The 27469-nt window shown below is 46.4% G+C and overlaps 1 pseudogene; it reads right to left on the bottom strand.

The window, feature by feature from the left end:
• Positions 1-3349: 3349 nt before the first annotated feature.
• Positions 3350-3762, bottom strand: LOC101099020 (annotated as a pseudogene).
• Positions 3763-27469: the final 23707 nt, after the last annotated feature.

Below are 27469 nucleotides of genomic sequence, written 5' to 3'. Positions count from 1 at the left end.
TAATACCTTTCTGGATTAGACAAACACAAGCCAGTTTACTTGCAAAAGCTTGTGTTTGCTCCAGCACTTACCTTCTTTAACTTAATGTCATGTTTATATGAAATACCTGGAAGTAGTTACATGCTATGTGAATGGTTCTTTTATTTATTTATTTATTTATTTATTTATTATTATTATTATTATTATTATTATTATTATTATTATTACTTTAAGTAGGCTCCACGCAGGGCTGTAACCCACCACCCTGAGATGGAGACCTGAGCTGAGATCAAGAGTCATATGCTTAACCTACTGAGCCACCCATGCGCCCGAGTAGTTCTTAATTCACAGAAAGAATTCAGGACACCAGCAGCCATTCTGGCTTTGCTTTCCTAAGATGCCCCAACCCTGTTCCACTGTCACCAGTTGGGTTATTAACTAGAGTGTTGGCATTCCAAGAGGCAAGAATATATCAAATACTGGCAAAGCTAGTGCTTTTCAACCTTCACTACGCACTGCATTCCCCTGGGTGATTAAAAAAATGCAGTTGTCCAAGCTTTGCCCTAGAGATTCTGATTCAACGTTTTTAAACGTTCTTCGGGTGATTTTAATGAGCAGCCAGGGTTTAGAACCCTTGGGCAAGGCTCTCTCTTTTCCCAGAAATATCCAGAATTATTTTATAAGGATCTAGCAAATGAATTTGTGGTTTGGTGGTCTCTAACTACTGAAACTAGAGCTATATATTGTGCCTTATGTAATTAACTCTTCTATCATTAACACTAGTGGACACTCTAGACTCCAGTCTTTTCAAATGGAAGACGGAGGTTTGTTTATAGGATTCCAAACAGTACTTGGTAGCACCAAATCTTTTCTTTTTTTAAATTTTTTTAAAATGTTTTTATTTATTTTTGAGACAGAGAGACAGAGCATGAGCAGGGGAGGGGCAGAGAGAGACGGAGACACAGAATCCGAAGCAGGCTCCAGCCTCTCAGCTGTCAGCACAGAGCCCGACGCGGGGCTCGAACTCACGGACTGTGAGATCATGACCTGAGTTGAATTCGGACGCTCAACCGACTGAGCCATCCAGGCGCCCGGGTATCCCCAAATCTTAAAGCTGACTCCCTCAAAAGGCTGGTTATGTGGGGTGGTGAAAAAAAAAGAAAGAAAGAAAGAAAGAAAGAAAGAAAGAAAGAAAGAAAGAAAGAAAGAAAGAAAGAAAGAAAGAAAGAAAGAAAGAAAGAAAGGACTTAATGGAACCTAGCCTCTTGTGACATTGGATAGATTCCTTAAAGATTCTGCCTCAGTTTCCTTATCTATAAAATGGAGTCAATAAGAGTAGCTGTATTACAATTTTTGAGATTAAATGAGTTAATCCACATAAAGTACTTTGAATACTTTTTGGCTATAGCAAGCGCTCAGTCAATAACTGTTGTTATTATAACTCCAAGACTCCTTCCTTTGACCCAAGCTCATTTGACTGCAACTAAAATCCTCTCCCTGCCTTCAGGTTCTACTCTCTCACTAGCTGAATGAAACTCATATCAAGAAGGAGAGCAAGCCTAGCTGGAACTGTGAAGGCATGTCTGTTGCTGGAACCCTGTGAGAAAATATTACTTAAAAGGGACAAAGTCTAGGGGCGCCTGGGTGGCTTAGTTGGTTAAGCATATGACTCTTGATGTTGGCTCAGGTTACGATATCATGGTTTGTGAGATCAAGCCCCTTGTTGGGCTCTGTGCTGATAGCACTGGGCCTGCTTGGAATTCTCTCTCTCTCTTTCTGCTCCTCCTCTATTCATGCTGCTCTCTCTCTCTCTCAAAATTAATAAACTTTCAAAAGGGGGGGGGGCAAAGTCTCCATGTTTGAGAGTAGTCATGCCCCTACACAGAATAGTAGGGGCCGCCATAAGCTGTTTGCTCAATAGGGAGACCAATTTAGGGACTCCCATCAGAGCAGCGTCCTGAGATTTTGATTTTGTTGTAGGAAGGCTCCTCTTTCCTCAGGAAAGACTCAAGCATTCTCTCCAAAATCACAGAGTAGGGTCATCCTAGATTTTGCCACACACCCCTGGGGGCAGTGCTTCTGAAATACTGTGAGAGATGCAGGGAATGTTCTGGGGATTCTGCTCCCATAAAATAGAGCATATTTTCTAGTACAGTGCACATCTAGTTCCTCCACTGCTCAACTTTTTCCTGTCTAGGATTATAATCCCGAACGTCGCTATGATCCTGAAAGAGAACAGCTATTTATACAAGCATGATATAAGTTCTCTCCTACCACATCTGTTGTAGCCTTGGGTTGTTCTTAAGCAATCAGACAAAGTAGGTCCAGTGCTTGGCAGAGTAGTCCTTTCTTCAAATGAGTCAAAATAGGACACTTGTTGACTTGTGCTGAAGACAAAGTAGGAGGCAATGATTTGATTTACTCGGGATTTCTCAGCTCACATCATGACAAGTTTCTCTTCATTAGGTTTCCTATTGCCTTTCAAATACAAGTTGACATGCAAGCATTTGATGCGGTGGGTCAGAGGCCCCAGGTGGTGGGCAGGACACTTGGTTTCCAGTCTTGCCTTTGTGTTGACCAGACCATCAGCTTTTAAAGCTTCAGTCTCTGTGGCCGTTGTAAAGGATGAGTAGGGGTCTGAGGGCCCTATCCATAGCAAAAAGTCTGTTTAAATCCAAAAGTCTGTTTGTAGGTGGCTTTTAGTCAATCTAGCTAATTGTTTGTCTATTTTGCTGATTCTTTTCAAAGAACCAGCTTTTAGTTTCATTGATTTCTTTCCTATGGTTTTTCTAGTCTCTATTTCTTTAAATTTTCACTTTAATTAGTTAATTAATTAATTATTATTTGGGGGTGCCCGGGTGGCTTACTTGGTTAAGCGCCTGGCTTGGGCTCAGGTCATAATCTCACAATTCGTGGGTTCGAGCCCAGCATCGGGCTCTGTGTGGACAGCTCAGAGCTGGAGCCCGCTTCAAATTCTGTGTCTCCTTCTCTCTGCTCCTGCCCTGCTCATGCTCTGTCTCTGTCTCTCAAAAATAAAAATAAAATAAAGTTTAAAAATAATGATTTTTATTTATTTTTTATTTTATTTTATTTTTTATTTTAGAGAAGTCTGTGCCTTTATTGGTGGAACAGCCTGTGGGGGTGCCTAGGTGGCTCAGTCAGGTAATTGTCCGACTCTTGGTTTTGGCTCAGGTCATGATTTCATGGTTTGTGAGTTGGAGCCCCACATCGGGCTCCATGCTGACAGTGCAGAGCCTGCTTGGGATTCTCTCTCTCCCACTCGCTCTGCCCCTCCTCCTCTTGATCTCTCTGTCTCTCTCTCAAAATAAATGAAATTAAGAAGATAGAAAAAATGTATTGGTGAAACAGGCTACTTGAGAGGGATAAAGCTGAGAAGTAGGTGGCCCCGACGACGGGTCGGCCAGGCCTCACAGGCTTGTGGATGATGGAGAACTCATCCGTGTAGTGGCCAATCGTCTGGGACTTGATTTCTACCTAGTTGAGGATCTTGCCATCGTAGACATCCACCATGCTGCCCACCATCTTGGGCAGGATGGAACATGCATCTTAACCACCTCCAGCTTCCCTGTGTGGGAAGCCTCTTTCTTGACCTTGCACGGGAGCTTCAGTAGGGAGTGCTGCGTCCTCCACAGACCTGGGCTGAGCCTCGTGTCTTTTGGGCACCGCATCAACTGCTTGTAGGATGCGTCTAGCAGCTGGTTCAGGTCTGCCCGGGTAGGTGAGCTTGCGGAAGGTGCGCTTCTCCTGCTCCACTTGTGCCATCTTCCTAAATTCCCATTTTAATCACTATTTCCCTCCTTCTGCTCATTTTAGGTTTAGTTTATTCCCTTTGCAGTATCTCAGGATGGAAGATCAGGTTATTGGTTTGAGATCTTTCTCCTTAATATAAGCAGCCACAGCTATGAATTTCCCTTTAAGCGCCGTGATAGCTGAGTTCTATACATTTTGATACGTTGTGTGCTCATTTTCATTCACCTCAAATTATTTTTTTTAAGTTTTACTTATTTAAGTAATCTCTACACCTGTCGTGGGGCTGGAACTCACGACCCCGAGATGAAGAGTTGCACGCTCCTCCAACGGAGCCAGCCAGGCACCCCACCTGAAAGCATTTTTTTGATTTCCCTTTTGATTTCTTCTTTGATCCATTGGTTATATAGAAGTGTAGTGTTTAATTTCCACATATTTGTGAGTTTCCCCAATTTTTTCCTGCTATTGATTTCTAATTTCATTCCATCGTGATCAGAGAACATACTTTGTGTTGTTTCTCTCCTTTTTAATTTATTGAGATTCGTTTTGTGGCTGCCATAAGAAAACACCATAGACTGGGTAGATTGAACTACAGAAATTTCTTTTCTCACCATTCTGGAAGCTGCGAAGTCCAAGGTCAAAGTGCCAGCCCATTTGGCTTTGGTGAGAGCCCTCTTGCAGACTGCTGCCTTTTCACTGTGTCCTCAAATGGGGGAGAGAGAGAGAGACAGTCAGTGAGCTCTCTGGTGCTTTCTCTTTATAAGGACACTTGTCCCATCAGTCACTTGAAGTCTATAGTCAACTTTCAAAGAATACTTCGGCTGTGTGGGGCATACAGCAGTTTGGCTTGTAAGGATTGTTACATCCATGAAGCTATCCTTGTAAAACAAATAAATAATGAGATTAGCATTATACTTTTTAAAAATGGACAAGTAGGGGCCTGGAGCAATGAGGAAGCCAGGATCCCAGTGAACGAGCCTGAGCAGGGCCAGCAGTCAAGTGTTTTAAGTGCACCCAGTGTTACCTTTCCATCAAACTAAACTGCCTCCCTTATGGACCAGTGAGGAGGTAGCAGATGTTCACATTGTGTGTATGCACGCGTGTGTGACAGAGAGGGACAGACAGACATGGAGAGAAAGTGCACGGGCAATTGCAATGTTAAATTTCTGTTTATCCTGGAGCTATAGTCAGGTTTAATCATTCTTGGAATCCTGGTACATGAACAGGGTGTAGTTTGGGTCTCATTATTTACACAACATTCTCCTCTCCCTCTTGCCTGAGGGGGAAAGGGGCTTTCTCTAGAGACAGCGGAGACCTCCCCACCTTATCTTTCCTAGCCTAGCCGAAAGCCCACAAGCATGCCTGCTGCCTTCACAGGACTGTGTTTCAAATGTGCACGGGGGTGTCAGACTGATCATTAATAAGACAGAGAAGTTGCACACAGCTTCTCTCTTCTTTGCTTCCTGCCTTCCCTCATTCTCACCTGGCTGTCGACGTAGTAGACATTCAATCAATACTTATTGATTTGGTTTTGTAATGAGGCCAGGCTAAGTTATACTGTAGTTAATGAACTAGTGACTTCAGGGAGAGGTGGATTTGACAGAGAGCCCTGCAGACTCCTGGAGTCTCTCTGAGAAGAACGGTAGATGAAGACTGAGGAAGGAAATAAGAGGCAGCACGGCAGCACAGCGAGAGGGGGACACCTGGACGCTGGTCCTGCTGCTGAGGCTCATCACGTCTTAGGGGAAGCCACAGCCCCTGTCTCCCTGACTGTTCCCTGTCGGGGCTCAGCGTAAAGGTCTCTAGGGTTTACTTCTCCTTTAACATTTTCTCTGCAAAATACTGCATGCCTTTGCTTCCTTTCTTTCATACTCCTACTCCGATTCAACATTTACGGAGCACATACTAAGTTCCAGGCACCAAGTAGAGCGGAGGATGAGAGATGGGGACAGGGACGCAGAGATAAAAAGTGAACCGCTGCAGCCCTTGAACCCATCTTGTTGGCTGGAGAGAGAGAATGGGAGACATCCACATGGAACACAGATACTGGGCAGAATTCGGTTGATAGCTCTTGGGGTAACTCCCACATGCCTGCCTGTCCAGATGACGCTGGCCTCAGGAAGCTGGGGAACTGAGGCAAAGCTGGGGCGAAGCTGGGAGGTGGGAGGGCACAGTGGGATTCTCCCGAGTATTTAATTATGTTTGAGGAGTGATAGATCATCTCTCACGTGGCCACTGGGGATCATTAGAAAGTAATTGATGTGATGGCTGTGTGTCTAGGTATTTGGGGTGGAGCACCTGGAGGTATTTGTGCTATAGACGGTGTCCATCAAATCGGCTCCCCGTGTTCTCTGACATCAGTTGCTCTGACGAGCATGTGTTTCTGAGAGAGCAACAGAGCTCAGGTTGGCGTGGAAAGAGGCCCATGGATCTTCTTGGGCTATACCCCTGGAATAGTGTCAATGCAACCTGACCTGCTGAGCATATGGCATCACCTCAACTCAGCTTAGCCCTACGGCTGACGATGGCAGGTCCCACGTGTATGTCCAATAGAGCTTGCAACCAAGGCCAAAGCGCAAAAAAAAAAAAAAAAAAAAAAAAGATATCCCAGGGGATTATGAGCCTGAATAATCTTGCTGTCGTGCACAGGAGCAGTCCATAGCATCCACTTTTGGGCTATTGGATGACAGGACTCCAGTAATACATTCACTACACCTGTCTTCACATGGGGCCAAAGAAGGAGAAATCCCACCTAGATCCGTGCACGCAGCCAGAAAGAGAGGCGAGGTGGGGGTAATTAAAATTCCACAATGGCAGTAAAAATGGCAGCACAACTCAAATGATTGCTTACCGTGGGCCAGGCTCTGTGTTAAGCGCTTTCTGTATGTTATCTTACTTGGTTCTCAATCCCGTGAGATAGGTAGCATTGTTGTCCCCATTTTTAGTGACGGGGAAAGCAAGGCTTAGAGAACTCAAGCAAACAGCACAATAGTTAAAATCCAGACGGGGTAGGGCGCCTGGGTGGTTCAGTCGGCTGAGCATCCGACTTCGGCTCAGGTCATGATCTCACAGTTCGTGAGTTCGAGCCCCCCGTCGGGCTCTGTGCTGACAGCTTGGAGCCTGGAGCCTGTTTCGGATTCTGTGTCTCCCTCTCTCTCTCTCTGCCCCTCCCCCGCTCATGCTCTGTCTCTCTCTCTCTGTCAAAAATCAATAAAAATTTTTAAAAAATTAAAAAAAAAATCCAGACGGGGTAACTCCTAACGGCTCAATCTTAACCATTACCTGGTGTTGCACTTCCAATGGGGTCTCTTTTACCATAAGCGAAAACGAAGCATCAGAACGCACACCCTGGAACATCTTTCTTTTCCCATGGCTTGAGTTTTGATCTGAGTGTTTTTGTGTTTCCAGGGCGTTTTTGTTGGGTGCGTGGTGTTACCGTTGTAAGCTACCACAAATCCTTGATGGCAGTAGGCACATCTCAAAGCACAATGAACTAAAAAGGCGGCAGAACACACACAGAGATCACGGAAATCGGCTCCAGCCTCTGTCTGGTTATCACTGCTTTGGGGTGGGGGCTGGGGGTGTTGTCTCCGTGGCTGCCAGACAGAAGGTTATTTGAACTTGGCTGGCTCTGAGAGCCAACAGAGTGAACTTGGAGAGAAAGATAAACATACAACAACGGTTCAAAGCTTCAGGTGTTATGATTGCTAATTGAGAAAGGCTCTAAATAATACCTGCTGGTGTGTAGGAATTTCACTCCCAGGGATTAGTGGCTCAGGTAACACTGGGATTCTGTTCCTTCAGACTCCCCCTTAAAGAAAATTAAAAATGTGGTGTCGCAGTCAATCAGGAGTGGGTATGCTTCGGAGTAACCCAGGGCAGCTAAACAGCACCTTCACCTTTGAACTCCTTCGGTTGGATTCTTCACACACACACAGTCTCTCTCTCTCTCTCTCTCTCTCTCTCTCTCTCTCTCTCTCACACACACACACACACACACACACACTCCTACACACACACTCTCTCTCTCTCTCTCTCTCTCTCTCTCTGTCTCTCACCTGCACAACATACTTCTGGCAAAGCCACTGCAGCTGTACTAACCTGCCCAAGTTCCTTTCTGGGCCCAGCCCAGTCAGCATTTTCCCAGGCCCAGGCTCACTTTAGCCGCCCTGCTTGTATTCCCTCAGAGCAGGGCCACACGGTCCCTGACCCCAAATCATGTATGTGTGAGGATTGGAAGTTGCCGAAGTAGGAGAGGGTGTGGCGAGCCAGTGGAAGCCGGGGGCCCCTCCGCTGACCTCCTCAAGGGGACCACCCAGCATCGCAAGCCCCATTCCGGCTTCCTCCTCTTCCAGAGAGAGCTTGGGGCGGGGGACGGGGTTTGGGGAGACACAGCCTGGGTCGAGTCCCCGTTGTGAGGCCTTGGACAACTCCGTAAACGTCTGAGTCTCGATTCCCTCAGCTGTAACATACAGTGAGCATGTCACAGAGTCGTGGCGAGTATCAAATCCCATGCTTGGTCCCAACGTGCTATCCCAGCGGGGGCGCTTAGCAGCGACTCTTTGGGCGGATGAGTTGTAAAATGTCTCTCGTACTCACTCCTGACTCACACTGGCAAACTTCCCTGCCAGATGAGTCAGCTCTATGTTAACATTACTTCAAAAATCAAAAAAAAAAAAAAAAACCACACGAGGCGCCAATATGCTACCCAGATTACCATCACAAGAGAGCATCTTTGTGCTGTTTCTAACAAATGAAAGCATGAGGAGAGAACACTTTAAAAACCTTTGTTTTCGTGTGTAAAAATTTCAAGAGTAAGCTTACATGTCGAGTGACACAGGCTGCCATCTTCACGCGTGACTTTGAAGGCTCAGAAACAGTGCCCTCTTCCCTCCCGGTAGGCTCAGTTCTTCCGGGAAGTGTTTAATGGGGCTAATTAAGTACTAATGTTGACAAGCAAAATGTGACCTGCCACAGTGGCCCAGGAGGAGAAAACAGCAGAGAGAGGGAAGCTGCAGATACTGAATGTAAAATACCTCTTTTTAGAATTTTTCTGAACACGGTGCCATTAAATATCTTCCCAGTGGCGAAGATAGTTGTAGATACCATTTCTTCACACCTGCTCTGTCCCGGGCACTATTTGGCATCTAACAGACTTGGTCTTTCTTCTGCCTTGTAGCCCGTACCACAACTGTAGTGATGTCAGTGTTGTTAGAGTCGATTGAATGCTGATCTCTCTCACTAGAGGACAAGCTCCAGGAAGGGCCGGGCCGGTCTGTGCTGTTCCCTGTTCTACTGCCCATGTCTAGCGGGGTGTCTGGCCCATGGCAATGCTTAGTAAATGCTCTCTGAATGAATGGATGAGCTATAGTCCTTGCAGGAAAGTTAGCAAGGTAGGCATTATGATCTCCATTTTACAGATAAGGAAATGAGTGCTTTAAAAAGTTAAGTGACTCTCCAAGGAGATACTGCTTTGTGTGCTGGGAACCCAATCAAAGTCTGTTGATTCCAAACACATCTGCTCTCTTGGCCTACTAAAGTGACTATTTATTTTATTATATATCTTTTTTTTTTATTTTAGAAGGCGTGAGTGTATTTATTTTATTATATATCTTTTTTTTTTATTTTAGAAGGCGTGAGTGGTGAAGAGGGGCAGAGGGAGAGAGAAAGAGAAGGAATCCCAAGCACGTTTCATGTTCAGTTTGGATCCCAATGTGGGGCTCGATCCCAAGACCTGGGATCATGACCTGAACCAAAATCAAGAGTTAGACGCCCAACCATCTGAGCCACCCAGGTGCCCCTGAAGTGACTATTTAAATGAGAGCCTTCTCTGAGTTGCCTTGGCTGGGTTGTGTAGACCCTGAAGACTATTTGACAATAAACATCTTCCTGGGTTTAGCTCCTTTCTCTGGCCCTTCATCTCCCTCATGGGTTATATGGCCTTACCTTTAGCTTCTCAACTCATTTACTCTTTCCCATCCTACTTTGTGCTGCCTGTGTTGTCAGCCCTTTTCTTTTTGCTTTGTGCAGAGGGTCCATCTCGAGACAATCCTCATTTAGTCCTTCTTAGCCCTAGTCCCTTCCTCTGCCCCAGGATTCCCAGCCAGGAAGCTGCTCGAAGTAAATCTCACCACAGTTACCCCATGTGATGAACACCCACCTTGACTCCCTGGCTAGAGCCAACAAGAACCTCCTTATTGCCAAATCCAATAAACACTCCAGGGTTCTCACCCTTCTTGTACTTGACTCTGCATTTTCTACCAGTGCCTGCTCCTACTGGAAACCACTTGTGGTCCCCACTCCTACCCCTTCTCCTTGGCAGCCCTTCTTCCTCTAACTTCGTCGCAAATGGTGGTGCTTCAGGGTTCTCGTTTCATCCTCTGTAGTCTCCCTGGCTTTGATATCATCTTTATCCAGAGATTCTCAGTGTTAGTGGGCACGAGGATAACCCGAAGGAGGCCGCAGATCATCCTGAGTGCTGATTTGGCAGGGCAGGACGCTGCGTTCAGAGGATTCAGTGCAGGTTGAAACCACAGGATGAAACCCTGTGCTGTAGCTCAATTTCCCAACATCACGCTCTTCCAAGGTCTAGACGGTGTAGACGGCTTGATGTCTCCTTGGCTGTGGTAGTCATAGCAATGTGCTGCCCAGATCCCCCTTCAGGGAAGTACTTTCTGCCCCAGCTACAGGGGCTGCTGTTTGTATCCAGCTTGCAGCTGTCCACCCCTTCCAGCATTGCCTCAGCTGGAGAGACCCTCCTGGTCCAAGGTCACGCTGCTTCTCAGGCAGCCACATCCAGTCACTCATCAGTGTGGGATATGAAGCCTCTGCCATCTTGGCCCGACTTGGAATGACTCTGAAAGGCCATGTTAGTTCTTCTTTTTTTTTTTTTTTAAGTTTATTTTTATTTATTTTGAGAGAGAGAGAGAGAGAGAGAGAGAGAGAGAGAGCAAGCAGGGGAGGGGCAGAGAGAGAGGGAGACAGAATCCCAAGCAGGCTCAGTTGCTGTCAGTGCAGAGCCCAATGGGGGGCTCAAACTCAGGAGCCATTAGATCATGACCTGAGCCAAAATCAAGAGTCAGACGCTTAACCAACTGAGCCCCCCAGGTGCCCCATGGCCATCCTAGTTCTAAAGGTCCCCGAGAGGTGAGCTGATGGGCCGGTTATCTAATGCTGTGTAACAAACCACCCCAAAGTGTAATGGTTTAAGACAATGGCAACACTTACTTTGCACATGAATCTGCAGTCTGGGCTGGTCTCCATGTTGAAGAAGGGACAAAACGATTATTCGTCTCTGCTCCACCCAGCGTTTTCTGGGGTAGCTTGGAGGTTGGGGCCGGGCGCATTTAAAAGCTCGCTCACTCACTCATGGGTCTGGCACCTGGGCTGGGCATGCTCAAACTGCAGACAGCTAGACTGCTGGCCTCCTCAGACTTCTCTCTCTACCTACTACATGATGTCTCTACATGCTTTTTCCAGCATGGAGACTTCAGGGAAACCAGACTTCTTACTTGTTGACTCAGGGCTCCTAAAATGCATATGGTGAGAGAGGAAGCCAGGCAGAAGCCATATTGCCTTTTATACCTAGCCTTAGGAGTCATGCAGCATCACTCTGGTCGAGCATCTTAAAAGTCCCCCCAAGTTCGAGAATATAGACTATAGACCCCACCTCTCCTTGGAGGAACTTCGAACTCACGGTAAGAATACGTGGGATGGGGGGCGCCTGGGTGGCGCAGTCGGTTAAGCGTCCGACTTCAGCCAGGTCACCATCTCGCGGTCCGTGAGTTCGAGCCCCGCGTCGGGCTCTGGGCTGACGGCTCAGAGCCTGGAGCCTGTTTCCGATTCTGTGTCTCCCTCTCTCTCTGCCCCTCCCCCGTTCATGCTCTGTCTCTCTCTGTCCCCAAAATAAATCAAAAACGTTGAAAAAAAAATTTTAAAAAGAATATGTGGGATGGGACACAGTTTGTGGGGCCACGTTTGGAAAATATACTCTGCCTCAGCCAAGGCAGTCATTAGGCCTGCCCTGCAGCTGGATCTCTCCTTCTGCCTACTCCTGTTTCTTTCCCCTCCTTTCTGTGTTGCATTCAAGAGCACACCCTAAGAAATACCTTGTTCATCAAACTGGGTCTCAGAGCCTGTTTCCCAGGAACTGACCCTGCAAGACTGGCCGCCCAAAACCAACATGTCCAAGCAAAATCAGCATCTTTCCCTGGTGTATGCCACCCCATCTTCTCCTCTTCTCTGTGCTTTAGCTCAGTGAATGGCCCCGCCCCTGTCTAGCATCAGCCCCTTCCCTCAGGCACTCTCCATGTCTGCCTCTCTGGGACATCATTCGCACATGTCCATTTCTCTTCTTTCCCTGGCCTTGTCCAAGCCACCCCATCTGTCACTCCGATCTGCACAATAGTCCCATAACTAGTCCTCCGCGCCCACCCTTGCCTCTCTACAGCATCAATTCTTACTTGTTGCCAGAATGATCTAAGTCCCATATTTGAATATTTTATGTGATAACGCCCAGACTTCCTAACTTGGCCCACAACCCCCTTTGTAACCAGAACTTGCCTTCCTCTGGAGTACCCATCTCTCATCCCTGACCATCACACTCACTCACTCTGAGTTTCTTTCAGTTCCTTTGTTATGTTATGAGCACGGTAAAATCTCTCTACCCTTTCAGGGATGTTCCTCTTGGTGGATGGGACGGTTCTTCTCCCACATCACAGACTATCCTATGTATTTACGTTTCAGATTTTGGTCCAAATTTCAATTCCTCTAGAAAGCCCTCCCTGACCCCTAGACTGGGTGAGGGGCCCTGACCTGAGCTCCGGAAGTGCCCCCTCCCACCATTACACAGCCACGCTCCATGGAAATCACATTGTGACCACCTTTCCTGGAGGTTGGAAGTTCCACCAGGGCAGTGACATTGCCATCTGGTTCACCAATGTAGCCAAGACACTTAGCCCAGTGTGTGGCACACAGTGGGCACTCAGGCTGCCATGTACCATAGAGCAGGTTGTGCACTGGTCCACTCCAAGGAGCAACAGATACATAACCTGTGCTGTGGACACATCCCCTAGGATTATGCAGTACCCACCCTAAGCACACGCAGTGGCCAGCCAGAAGTTTTCATCGTATAATCAAAAGAATCGATGAATTATGCTATATCTGGTGCTCTCTGTGAGCCATGAGATTGATGTTTGGCAAAAGGAAAATTATCTGATTTCAGCCGTCTCTTTTCAAATGCCGAAGAATGCAACAGTGGCAACTAGAAAAGAGAAAGAAAAAGCCTAAAACACGGGTTCTCAATCCTGGATGCACACTAGAATTACTTGGGAAGTGCTGGAAAAATGCAGATGCCTGGGCCTCACCACAGACCCATAATAGAAGCTCCGGGGGTGGGGCCTAGCAGGGGGATTTTTTTTTACTTATTCTTAGGTATCTTTCCTGTCCAGCCAAGGTTGAGAGGCTCTGGCCTAAAGAGCCTCCAAGCACGTCCAAGGAGCTTAAGAAACCCACCAGCAATCATTAACCTTGCTCTCAAACACCTCACTCAGGAGCCACAGGGCTGAGCGCCCAAGATGAAAACCTTTTTTGGGTTAAATGTACTTCTCTGGGCTTTGGACCTCAGATGCAGACCTGAGTTTGTCATATCCATCAGTTCACAGTACGTCATCTTCATCGGTCCATGCAAGGCCCTCTCTCGTATTTATTCCCTTTTACTCCATTCTCCCTTGAGTTTCTCACCCCCTCGCCACAGGCAACCGTCCTCATATACTTGATGTGTGTACAACGTACACTGGTGTTCATATGCATTCTTGTGAAAATGCGTTTTGCTGCTCTATATACCTGTCCTTGTGTTACGTAAATGCATTATGCTCCAGCCTTATTCTGATAGTTCATTTTTCACTCCATCCAGTCTTTTGTTCCTGTCTGCTGTCGAGTATTCCAGTCCATGCTTCCAACATATTTTCCCCATCCACACCCCCAATGGTACCCACCCACATTGCTTCTAGCTCCCAAACACCACAGCACTGCAAAAGCCACCCTTGTGTATGTCCCCTTGTATACCTGCGTGACGGTTTACCTGGGGTAAATACCCTCTCGGGTTTATTAGCTATGTATTTTAGGTCTCATTACTTACATGTTTTTGCATAATGGCATAATGGACACTTTTATTCCCATATACCAAAAAGAAAAATCCAAGTGATTTGTGTAATATGTTGACTATAATAATGGGGCCTAAACAATATGGGTGAGTGGCTGTAAGAAAACAATGTAACACATTCTTTTAAAAAAAAAATGTTTTTAACGTTTATTTATTACTAAGAGACAGAGCATGAGCATGAGCATGGGAGAGGCAGAGATGGGGGGAGACACAGAATCCGAAGCAGGTTCCAGGCTCTGAGCTGGCAGCACAGAGCCCAAGGCGGGGCTCAAACTCATGAACCGCAAGATCATGACCTGAGCCGAAGCCGGATGCTCAACTGACTGAGCCACCCAGGCACTCCACAATGTAACACATTCTTAAATTCTTTTTTTCAACGTTTTATTTTATTTTTGGGACAGAGAGAGACAGAGCATGAACGGGGGAGGGGCAGAGAGAGAGGGAGACACAGAATCGGAAACAGGCTCCAGGCTCTGAGCCATCAGCCCAGAGCCCGACGCGGAGCTCGAACTCACGGACCGCGAGATCGTGACCTGGCTGAAGTCGGACGCTTAACCGACTGCGCCACCCAGGCGCCCCCACAATGTAACACATTCTTAATGCCACAAGAAGAGCTGGGAATCTTGGCATCTGTGTGTCATTTAAGCCTGATGCTCTATCAGGCTGGATTTTAGTAAAGGAGGTAGTTTCCATGAGGGACCACTGGATCACCTTAAATGAAATCTCAGTGAAATGTCAGCATTTCTTGGATTGTTCCAAAATGTCACTGGGTAAGACTTCTGACTCCTATAGATGTTAGCTGAACCTTTTACAGGTTCAAAAAGGGCAAACACGGGGCGCCTGGGTGACGCAGTCGGTTAAGCGTCCGACTTCAGCCAGGTCACGATCTCGCGGTCCGGGAGTTTGGGCCCCGTGTCAGGCTCTGGGCTGATGGCTCAGAGCCTGGAGCCTGTTTCCGATTCTGTGTCTCCCTCTCTCTCTGCCTCTCCCCCGTTCATGCTCTGTCTCTCTCTGTCCCAAAAATAAATAAACGTTGAAAAAAAAATTAAAAAAAAAAGGGGGGGCAAACACTAAATCCAGAAATTAGGTGGTATGCATTAAACCTAACCTCTATTGACAAAACTAGGCAGAATCGGATATTCTAGCGTGGGAAAGAATTAAATGTTGCCAAAACTCTGCTTGTTATAATCAGCATTATAAGCTGAATGGAATATTTAGAGGCGACCGTTCAACATTTGATGGGCAAATATTCTGAGTGGTAGTAGTTCACTGAAAATCCTTTGTATAATTGCTGTGTTATGAATGCACTGATGCCCCTGAGATTTCCAAACCAACTATCTGTGTTTCAAAGCCGGTGTTACTTTAGCAGAAGTAGTAGGTTGATGCTGAGACTTTCGACAGCTTCTCTGCTCGCCAGGAAGCCTCAACAGTTACCGAGCATTTACTCTCTGGCTGGTAGAGGGTAGTGGTTAATATCTCAGGTCACTTACTAGTTCTGTCACTTAGGGCAAGGTGATCAGCTGCTCTGTGTCTCAGTTTCCTCACCCGTACCACAGGATGGTGTTAAGACACGCCCTTTGGTGGCGGTGGCAGGATTAAAGAGGATACCACATGTAAGGCACTTTGCATATAGTAAGTCTCCCAGTGTCATAAGCCCTGGAGATACCCAGCAAGTATCCTTGTCATGATTTGTTTGGGCATCGTGGACAGAGCTGGGACATTTGAAGTCCAAGTGACTTCTTTAAATTAATTTGTTTAACGGGACTGCCCTTTGCTGGCTAATCCCAGAGCATATGCTTTTCTGCTCTCTGACTCCCTGTGTCCCCAGGTTAACCAAACCACACAAACTTTCTTCACTCATCCATGGCCGGAGACAGTCTGCATTTCCGTCACTTGTTTTGTCTACCCAGTTAGATGAAAATTGGAGGGAAGTAAAGCAAGAAACAGACTCTTAACTATAGAGAACAAACTGATGATCACCAGAGGGGAGGTGGGTAACCGATAGGTTAGATAGTTGATGGGAATTAAGGAGGGTACGTGCTGTGAGGAGCACCGGGTGATGTAGGGAAGTGCTGAATTACTATCTCATACACTTGAAACTAATATTACACTGCATGTTAACTAACTGGAATTTAAATAAAAAAAAAGTATCTTCAAGTAAAAATAAAGTAAAATAACAATAAAATTGGAGGGAAGTGATTATGTCTTCTCAGAAAGCCCTTTGCAAGTTCAAGGACACACGATAGACTGCTAGAATGCTTCTGTATAAATTTACAAAGTCTTTTTGAATTTTGCCCATATAAGAATTGTACTCTCTTTTTTTTTTTTAATTTTTTTTCAACGTTTATTTATTTTTGGGACAGAGAGAGACAGAGCATGAACGGGGGAGGGGCAGAGAGAGAGGGAGACACAGAATCGGAAACAGGCTCCAGGCTCTGAGCCATCAGCCCAGAGCCTGACGCGGGGCTCGAGCTCACGGACCGCGAGATCGTGACCTGGCTGAAGTCGGACGCTTAACCGACTGCGCCACCCAGGCGCCCCATGTACTCTCTTTTTAATGTTTATTTATATCTGAGAGAGAGAGAGAGAGAGAGAGAGAGAGAGAGAGAGAGAGAGAGAGAGAGCTTGCGCGTTGGCAGGGGAGGAGCAGGGAGAGAGGGAGGGAGAGAATCCCAAGCAGGCTCCACACTCAGCACAGAGCCCAACACAGGGCTTGGTTTCATCAACCATGAGATCGTGACCTCTGCCCGATCAAAAGTCAGTCGTTTAACCAACTGAGCCACCCAGGCGCCCCTGTACCTTCTTAATATATTCAATAAATGTATTAATGAAACCTGAACAGTGTAGCTTTTCCTTCCCTTTCCCAGAGAGAAGTTAGGCTAGTGTTTTTCTGCAGGCAGCTTTAGCCACTTCCTCCATTGGACGGCTCCTTTTTCGCCAAAGCTCCCAACAGGGTCAGCACTGATTTGCTTTGGACACACGTGGATCTGCAGTCCCACTACTTTCTTCATGGAAGGACTTGCTGTTGAAGTCATTGAGCAGCACAAATCCTGTTTTGTGTGTGTGCGTATATGTGCACGTGTGTGTGTCAGCCTCGCGGTGCTCACATGCCATTGCAGGCCGTTATCATTCATTATGATGAAACATTATTACCTTTTGCAGGTAGGAAGTTGGATGCATTTCAATTGCTTCACTCAGCCACTAATTGATTCATGTAGTTTTCTGACATTCAAGTTTAAACGTATTTCTTCCATAAACAGGAGCAATACTTTCCATTTGGGGATAGAGCCTGCACATTCTACGATGCTCCCTCATAAAGCACAAGCTGATTTCTGCAGACCTTCTGTAAAAAATGTTTCCTCTTCTGATATGATTTCTTTGTTTAGCGGACTCGATGGGTGCTACTGATGACATGGTGGGTTTTAGGTCTGTACTTCTACACTCAAGGAATGTCTTTACTTACATTTTTTAAAAGTTTATTTATTTATTTTGAAAGGGGGAGGGCAGAGAGAGAGGGAGGGAGAGAGAGAATCCCAAGCAGGCACGATGCTCAGAACAGAGCCTGACGCAGGGCTGGATCCCACGATTGTGAGATCATGACCTAAACTAAAATCAAGAGTCAGTCGCTTAACCAACCGAGCCACCCAGGCACCCATCAAGGAAGTTTTATAAGCACCATAGCTACCTTTCTCTTCTTAACTTCAATATTAATTTTTTTTTTTTTTGAGGGAGAGAGGGACAGAGCATGAGTTGGGGGGGGTGGTGGGCAGAGAGAGAGGGAGGCACAGAATCCAAAGCAGGCTCCAGGCTCTGAACTGTCAGCATAGAGCCCGACATGGGGCTCGAACCCATGGACCACAAGATCGTTACCTGAGCCAAAATTGGACACCCAAGTGACTGAGACACCCAGGAGCCCCAATATTAATTCTTATTTCATTTTGTTATTGTGTACCGTACCTTATCTCAGAAAAGATTTATGATGGCTAGTTTAAGAAAAACATTCCTGGGGCGCCTGGGTGGCGCAGTCGGTTAAGCGTCCGACTTCAGCCAGGTCACGATCTCGCGGTCCGTGAGTTCGAGCACCGCGTCAGGCTCTGGGCTGATGGCTCGGAGCCTGGAGCCTGTTTCCGATTCTCTGTCTCCCTCTCTCTCTGCCCCTCCCTCGTTCATGCTTTGTCTCTCTCTGTCCCAAAAATAAATAAAAACGCTGGAAAAAAAAAATTAAAAAAAAAAAGAAAAAAGAAAAACATTCCTTTCTCACATCATTTGTTTAGCAAATCTTGCTGCATCCTCTAAGTTTTGAATTGATGATCTTATTCATTCTCTCACGATCTTGAATCCCAGCCTTTGGAGCAGAAACTAGAAGTCCAACAGGCAAGGGCTGTGGGACAAAGTGAAGACAGGGTGGGAAGGAGCCAAAGCAACCGGGTGTGACTCCCTTCACGCTTAGAGTCTTCATTGTCTGCTCCTGTTCATATTTATTTCCAATCAAAGCCCATGGCTAAGTCATGTTGACTCTCATTCTCTGGAAGGGAAGGAAGCCAGATCAGTTGATGTCCTCATGTCCTTCTTGGCATCAACTCAGACATTTAATCCTGAAGCCCTCTCAGGAGTATCCAGGTGAGACATTAGGCAGCACTTGGTGCATGCTATTCGTCTTCCCGTGCTGGTTAAAGCAGTTCAGATTCAAGCTCCCTCCGCCATGTCTCTAACCACCACCAGTCCCAGGACAGCTTGTTTCTTCTGCATCAAATTTAGTTTGTCTCTGAGCTCAGGAGCACCGGGGGTCTTTGGAAAGATAGGGTGCTGGCATTCTTGTGTCCCCCACACACCTCCCAGAGCCGCTCCGTGTGTCATCCTCCCCCAGGCTCTTCCTGTTAATCTCTGGGTTGTCTCTTTCTCTGTGGCCACTGTGGCCACTCCCTACGTCTCAGCCTTTGGAGGACTGCCTTTCAGAACTCATTCCCTCCTAAAACTTTCTAATTGCTAGTGTCTAACCTCAAAGCAAAAATGTGTGTCTGTACCCAAAATTTTATTTATTTGTTTGTTTGTTTGTTTGTTTGTTTAAAGTAGGCTCCACACCCAACTTGGGGCTTGAACTCACGATCCTGGGATCAAGAGTCCCATGCTGTACTGACTGATCCAGCCAGGCACTGTCCCCCCACCCCTCATTTCATTTGTAATCATTGTAAAAAAGTTCTTCAGAATGTGACTGTAAGAGTGTCTTTTAAATACTTATGTGAGTAAAAATGACTAATCTAGGGGTGCCTGGATGGCTCAGTCAGTTGAATGTCTGACTCTTAATGTGGCTCAGGTCATGATTCCAGGGTCATAGGATTGAGCCCTGAGACCAGCTCCACGCTGAGCATGGGGCCTGCTCAGCATTCTCTCTCTCTCCCTCTGCCCCTCCTCCACCCATCACCACTGCTCGTGCACATTCTCTCTCTCTCTAAAATAAAAAATAAAACAAATATATATATTTTTTAAATTGGCTAGTCTAGTGTGGCTCAAACAGCAACTTCTCCCAAAGGACCCAGACACCTTCCTTTGAAAAGTCACACGTTCACTTGAATTTGAATTTGAATTTGAATTTCTCTCATGCTCACGAGAATCTCTTGATCTCCTTCATTATTGCCTCAGAGCCTCATTAACTAATTATTTGACCCCTGACTTGTTTAATTACAGAGTGAGTTGAGTATTGTTGGGATAGCTTCTTGTAGAATTAAAAGCGTAGGCCTCAGTCCCATAGATCTGGATTAACATAGACTCTGCCTCTGTCTCAGCTGGCTGACTGTAGGCGAGTTGTTTCATGTCTTGATACTCAGTTTCTTCATCTGTCAAGGGGGCATGGTCACACCTGGGTGGTCCTACAGATCACATGAGAAAACGCATATTGAACAGCCCATCGAACAGTCTGCAGTAGTGACCTGGATGGAACGTCTGCCTGTCATTGTACTGGCAAGAGCCTGAGAGGGGGTTCCAAACTGGTTTTGGTAGAGTGTAGACATTCCTGGAGACAGCGATGCATAGGGATGGGTAGGGGTTGGGCAGGGAGGGTGTCCCAGGCAGGTGCGGTGTGCCCCAGATCCAAGATGGGGAGTGGCCAGGAGTGAGGCTGCAGAGAGAATTCTCAGCTAGACCATCAAAGACCACCTAAACCATTCTTAGAAGCTGTTAGGATGCTGTTGCATTAATTCAAATGCAAAACCTCAGTGCTCTAAGTGGGAGGCAGAGCAAGGAGAATGTGAAGCAGTCAATAGATATGAGAGATTTAGGGGGTAAAATTGAAAAGTTTTGGCGATTCATCGGATGTATGGGGCCCAGTCAGCCCGAATTCAACAACTATTTGTTGAGTACACCCTCTGTTCCGGGTAGGACCTTGACTGATTTACTTCCTTATCAACCCCTGGGCCAAATGTCCGCAGAACTCCTCGTCCACCCCAGAGGCCAGGCTGCTTTTACCGGGGGCAGGGCTCTGACCCTGCCCTGTAGAGTGTGCTCGGGGGTAGCCCCGGGCCATTCTGATTTTAGAAAAGGCAGGGTTTTAACGAGAGCTGTCAACACTTGAGGATTTGGGAGCCAGATTACCCCGTTGGTAGATTCTCTCAGCCTTTAGACTCCTTGCTCTGAAAGCCTGCTTTGTGATCGGTGTGGTGACCTAAAGAAAGGGCGAGGGAGGGACAGTCACCCAATATCACTACTGCCATGTGGTCATTTGGATGATCTATAGCCAACAGAGGAGGATGAGGGTGGAGAAGATCCCAAGCCATGACCGAAAACACCCTCTCCTTCAGAGTGTGCCTTTTCTAATCAGGCTTTGGAGTCTTTGATGCTAAAATCTGTTTTCAACCCCACCTCGCTTGCCAACACATGACGAGTCGAGGCAGCGAGAAGTACGGAGCCTGGAATTGAAGGCAACGCGTGGACAGGGGTGTGAGAAGACCCCCTTCACGGTGTTGGAGACCAGCAAGTCAAGAACTCCGAGTTACTCTGAAGTTACGTTTTGATCATCAGAACTACCATTCTGAAACTGGGCCACGTGGGTCACTATTTTGATAAGTTTTACGTCAGTCACGGCAACAAAAGCAGCTGCCATTAAATGCATGTTATGTGTGAAGCCTCATACCAGGCAGGAAACGCCATGTCATTTCTTCCACACAGTGCAGCCACGTCCTCAGTAGGACAGTGTTCCCATCATGCCCTTGAGGAAGCTAAGGGCTCAGGAAGCCCCTATAACGGGTTCAGTGTTCCACAGTCAATACGTGGCGGAGGGAAGTGGGGAAGAGTATGAAAATCAGGATGTGTGGCACTTGATGGAAGCTGACGGCTGAACAACTGGTTATGTGTGGAAAGTTTTGGGTTTGGGAATGAGAAAACAATGCTAATCAGGTATGTTGTGTAAATACTGCGTAATGTTTATTTTAAAGCAAACACGTAGTGGTCTACGCGTTCCGGAAGGCCTTCACAAGGAGACAAAGGGCCCGCTCGTCCAGTTTGACCTCTGAAGCCCCTCTCCGTCCATATAACCCCTTTCTGTGTGTCTGTCTGGGCAGGGGGCGGGGGGAGTGGGGGTCCTGGCGCCCACGGCGTAGAGCAGCCCTCGTGAGTTAAGGGCACCCCGGGGACCAAACCAGGCAGGCTTCTGGTTGGAGTCCCTCTCCTTAAGCCCATGCACCGTATACTGTGCAGCCGGTGAGAAGGATGCTAAGCAGACCTGCAGACTGCCTGACTCCACCATGCCAGAGCCTCAAGGAAGTTTCTCTCTTGGGAGCCAGCCCTGCAGGTTTGGCTCTGGCAGACAAGTCTGAGCTGGATGAACGAGCAGGAAGTGCCAGACCCTGCTCCACATGCAGTGATCCTTAGCTCTTTGTAGAATAACCTGTCCAGCCCGAGAGGAGAACCTCCCACCGCCCCCTCCCCCTGCTGCCCCAGCCCCAGCAAACGGGCCTGATAGCACCACCCATCTCGGAAAAGAGAGAGCTTGTGTTCTTTGCTTGGATTTTTGACATTCCTTAATTGGAGCAGTCTTGAGAGGGAGCATCTTCCGATGTCGCTTCTCTGGCAGTGATTCTCCTAGCCCACAACGTTCACTAACTCCCACAGTCCCTTAAGTGTAAAGCCTGACTAACTGAGGGTCATCTGGTAACTCATACCCCTTCTCCAGCTCTGAGATTCTTTATCCGCAAAATGAAGCATTTGGATTCGGTGAGCCTGTAGTTTTGGGTCTGAATTCATTACCAGCAGAGTGAAAAAGGATAGTCCGTACTACCAAAGCAATCGAGATAGTCACCTCTCCCAATTAAGAAGGACTGCACTCACTAGGTGAGATACAGAGGCAAACACAGGTTCAGATGGATGTCCTGTACTCTATCCAGGTTTCCCAAGAGGGGAGACCCATGCTTGAGGAAAAGTGCCCAGACCTGGTAACCTAATCAAGATGGCCCCAAGCTGATCCAGCGCCCAAGCCTCCCACCCAGCCCCAAATAGTAAGGATGAAGAGGCATCGGCATTCCTGTGACATGATCCCCCTACTTGGAATGGAACCCGAAGAGGCCTTAGAACCTGTGTAGCCTCCTTCTACTCTTTGCCAGAGAGAGGAAGTCAAGGCCCAAACGGTTCCCGTGACTTAAGGTCTCACAAGCAGCAAGTCTGAGGCTGAGGCTGATAGGCCACATTCTCGGCTGCCGGCCTAGTGCCAGGAAGGAGAGGAAACGAGTTTTCACCTGGGAGGCACCTCCATTTTTTAATCCACCCTAGGGAATTCACTCTCCATTTGGTCAGGTGGACAGCCTGTGATTTCCAGGAGTGATTTAGAGCTAGTGGGCTTCGTTTCAGGAGCTTTGCTACCCTGATCTTTGCCTTCTGGTCAATTCCAATTACCACGGTGTGCTAGTCCAGAAACCCCAAACACTGCGTGAGCAGCTTTACCATCCATGGTGAGGGGGAAGAAAAGAAACTATGTGCCCCTTAAAAAGTCATCATTTGGATTTAAATCAGCCCCGGCTGAAATAAGCAAGGGACTATAGAAAGGTCAAAGGTTTGCAGGTTTAGGGTTTCGTGGGAACATGCGCGTGTTTGGACCAGACCCAAGTGCCTGGTTGACCTGTTTGACAGGTAACAATTAGAGAGTAGGAGCTTGCCTGGCTGGAATGTGGCTGCAGAGGCCGGCAGGAGGATCTGGTTTACCTGCTCAGCAGGTGGGGCCTGCCGAGTGGGACAGGCATGTGCACGCACAGCATTCCAGAGAATCGGTTTTCTTTTAAAGACACAGCGATGGCTGCAGGGCACAAAAGGGTTGGGTTGAGCCCTGGCTGGAAGCCGTTAGCTATTTGCAAGGTAAAGAGGCAAAATAAATAGTTCCCTCTAGACAGCTCAAGGAAGAAACTGTAAAGACATTCAGGACTCTTTTTTTTTTTTTAATGTCTTAGATGAATATGTGCTTCTTGTCTCAAGACCTGAGAAGACTCCAGACTGGTAGAAAATGCCAAAGATAATAGAACTGAAAAGTCCTTCCACCCTCCCCTCAACTCCCCCCACCCTTTTTCTTTTTAAGGAGGCCATAATATTATTAAGAGCAAAGATAGGCTCCTTAAAGGACGGTGTCTGGCTTGAGGCAGTCTAGTAATGTTAGCTACTTTTATTAGCACAGTTACGGAAGACACCAGAAAAGTAAAGTTCTGGGGTTTTTCCTCAATAAATTGTACATAATCTGTACATTTTAAAAGTTAAAAATGTTGTTCTGGTAAAACATAATTAAAGAAAGTAATTGTGTGGTTAAAATAATAGAATATTAGGATAATATTGTATACATAACATATATAGTATAATGGAGAGTCTACACATAGACCCACATGCATCACATGGCTTCCTTTTGATTCCAAGGGGCTTTTGGTACATCACTTTAACTTGCCTGTATCATACTCAATCATTGATGAGAAGGGAGAGAATCAAGTCAAGGGAGACTGGGACCTGAAAATTGATTGCAATATTGTAGGGTACATGGCTGAAACAAGCTCAGAACTCTAACATTTCCAAGTAATTAACTTTTAAAAATTTACCAACTCAGGGGCACCTGGGTGGCTTAGTTGGTTAAGCATCCGACTCTTGATTTTGGCTCAGGCCATGACCTCACGGTTCACGAATTTGAGCCCCACATCCTCATCTGGCTCAGCGCTGACAGCATGGAGCCTACTTGGGATTCTCTCTCTCTCCCTCTCTCTGCCCCCCCCTTCTCTCTCTCTTTCAAAATAAATAAACTTAAAAAAATTTTTTTACCGAGTTAGTTTTCTTTAAAACAAAAACCAAAACCTCCCCTTCTTTCACATTGTCTCTCTTTGTTGCAGAAATTATTTAAGTCACCTCCAGATAAATGATAGGTGCTTCCCCTTCCCCTGTGTGTTCCCAAAGCTCTGAAGTCCATCACTGGGGGCACATCACTGAAGTCCTGTTAGTGAGATGGGAAGGCAAGGGAGAATTGGCAGCTGGTGATTACATAGAAAGAGACTTGCCAGTTCAAAGACTTAATTATAGTGAAGCAAAGGATCTTAAAATTCAATTGGCAGAAACAAACAAGCAAACAAAAACTTAGCCGTCTCATTGTTGACCATTGCTGGTGGTAACACAGCTGCTAATGTAGCAATTTAACTCTTTGGGTATCTGTGCAATGTGAGGATTATTGTGTACAGACCATGTACCAGGACTGATCCAAAGTCAGTGGTAATGATATTGGAGAGTCAGAGCAATCATAGCTCCCAGGTAGCGAGCTCCTACTATGGGGAATGTGCTGTTCTAAACTGTCCACATTTTCTCATTGAGTCTCCACAGCAATCCTGAGACAGGTATTATTATGATCTCCATTTTATAGACAAGCTCGAGGCACAGAGAAGTTCCAGAGCTTGCATAAGATCACACGTGGTTAAGTGCGGAGCTGGGATCTGAACTTAGGCGGTTGATTCGTTCGTTCATTCATTCAGCTTTGCATTCTTGTTCTGAGACAGGCACACTGCCAGGGTTCATAAGACCATGATGAAGTCTCAGCGTTGGTCCTCGGTGGACAAATGGGAAGTCACACAATCTAGTTATTGTTTCTGACTCCAACCCAGTTCTCTTAACTATCCCCTTAATGACGCCTTACTGCTACAAACACTTTAAAGTCTGCGGTTGTCAGGGTGCCTGGAGGGCTCAGTCAGTTGTCTGTCTGACTTTTGATTTTGGCTCAGGTCATGATCAGGTCCTGGGATGGAGCCCTGCGTCGGGCTCTGTACTGAGCGTGGAGCCTGCTTAAAATTCTCTCTCTTCCTCTGTTCCTCTAACATGCTCTTGTGCACACACTCTCTCTCTCTTTTTCTCAAAATAAGTGAATATATAAATACATACATACATAAATAAGTTTGCAGTTGTTTCTGAAACCAATGATCACCATACAGAGACCGCTACCTTCATCCCCACCATTTTCTAGCCATTCTGAGCAGCGTCTCAGTGCAGTAAAGGTGATGGCCAATTTCCAGGGCATATACATGTGTACTCCAGGCCTGCTTTGTTTCATTTGCCTAATTAGTTACGGGAGCAGGAAATCCAAGTTTGAAAGTCGTGTGAGCAGAGCTTACTATGGGTGTGAGAAGCCATTTTAATTACTGGGTATTGACAAATATCTGTTTGGTGCCTGGCTGGCTCAGTTGGTGGAGTGTGCAACTCTTGATCTCGAGGTTGAGGGTTTGAGCCCCACATTGAGTGTAGAGATTACTTAAAACAACCTTAAAAAAAAAAAAGACAAATATTTGCATGCTGGTTTTTACCCTTGATAATGAGAACTTGGTCTTCGTGGATTCTGAAATAATGACTGCTTCCTGAGAATCCTGGGGGGAGGGGGGGGAAGGAAAGCAAAGTTAACTTGCACTTAACCTACCCAAAGAGAAGTACCATTGTTTCCTTACCCTATAGCATTGCACATTCTCCAACAAGGTTGTTTTTATTTCCCAAATGATATTTCCGTCTGATAGTGTCTATAAACTCTGACCTTTGTGCTCTTTGACCAGTCTGTCTTTCTTGTGCCTTTAAGCAAACTCTGAAGGACAGACATGGTTTCTCAGGCAATGACCCACTTTCAGTGGCCATAGAAAGGCTGAATGGCCACTTTCTTGGGACAGAGTAATAATAATAAATGGTAATAGTAGTAAGTATGCCAAGGGTCTGCTGTGGGGTAGGCACTGTGGAAATACTCAACATGCATTGTCTCATTGAATGATTACAGCGCCTATAGGCATGTGTTATGATTACAGGTACCAGGGAAGGAAGCTACCCACAAAGCATAAATAACTTACCTGACGTATACAGCTAACTAATAGCAATACTAAGATGCAGAACTAGGCTCATGAGGCACTAGAGCCTGTATCAGGCAGAAAGTGAAGGCAAATGACCATTTGGTCTTTAAGGTTCTGTTATTCCAACATGCTCTTCTCTACTCTGCTTTGAACAAAGCATATCAGAAGTGTTACCCTTGAGTTCCTCTGGCCCCCGTGCTTTAAATGGGAAAAGAAAAAAATCTGAAGCAGGTTTTAAGGAGAACCACCAGGGGAGAAGATGCTCAAACCATATCATGTGAGGAAGAGTTTACAGAACCAGAAATATTTATAGCCAGATTTGAGGAGACTAGCGCTGGGGAGTTGGGGCAGCGTGGGGAGGAGAGTATGCTAGTTGCCTTCAAATAATTGAAGGACTGTCAGATGCAACAAAGAATAGGCTGCTGTTGTGTGACTCCAAGTTGGAACCTCAGGACCAATGAGGAGAAGTTGGAGGGAAACAGGTGTCGATCCTATATAAAGACAAGTTTGTTATTCCTCAGACTAGAAAGCGGCGGAAAGGATGTTTGAATGCCAGTTCCATCGCTGTGGGAGGCATCTGTTGTTTTGCTTTCCAGAGTCCCTTCCTCTTTATTCTAAAAGCAATAGCCTGATTCCTTTTGGAGAAATGACATTTCCCCATTGACAGCAGTCTTGGTGGGACAGCCAATCAAGTTGTACCACTCACCCCTGGCCCGGAGTTGAGTATGTGACCCAAGTTGGCGCAGTCAGATTCTTTTTCCCAGGACACTGTCTTGAGCTGGGTGACATGAGGGTGGAAAACAGCTGGAACTGATTCTTCCCTGACCAGGGCCCTGACCAATGAGCATATACCAAAATGCGAACTATGTTTTGTATAGTAAGCATCTCCTTCAAGCTATATTTTCCCACCATTTGCTTTCAGTCTTTAAAGAGAATCATCAAGGATTGTGGATTCCTTATGGTGTGGTTTGCAATTCCACGCTCTACTCATCTCTTCCCAATAAATTCTATTTTTACGTAAGTTGATGGGAATTTTTTCAATGTGAGCAAAAGCTTCTGACTGACACCACCATTAGCTAGATGCGCGGCTGTGGTTGTGGGCAACAGTTTGAGCTCTCTGAGCCCTAGTTCCTTCATTTGAAAACGATCCCAGTAGGTTTTAGCGTATAACATGAAATAGTGTCTATAAAGAGAAAGGCACATAGTAAGTGCTCAATAAATGCTGCTTCGCTTCTGTTTC

This window comes from Felis catus, chromosome F2 (assembly GCF_018350175.1).
Source record: "Felis catus isolate Fca126 chromosome F2, F.catus_Fca126_mat1.0, whole genome shotgun sequence".
Taxonomy (NCBI): domain Eukaryota; kingdom Metazoa; phylum Chordata; class Mammalia; order Carnivora; family Felidae; genus Felis; species Felis catus.
This window is presented reverse-complemented; position numbering and strand designations above follow the sequence as displayed.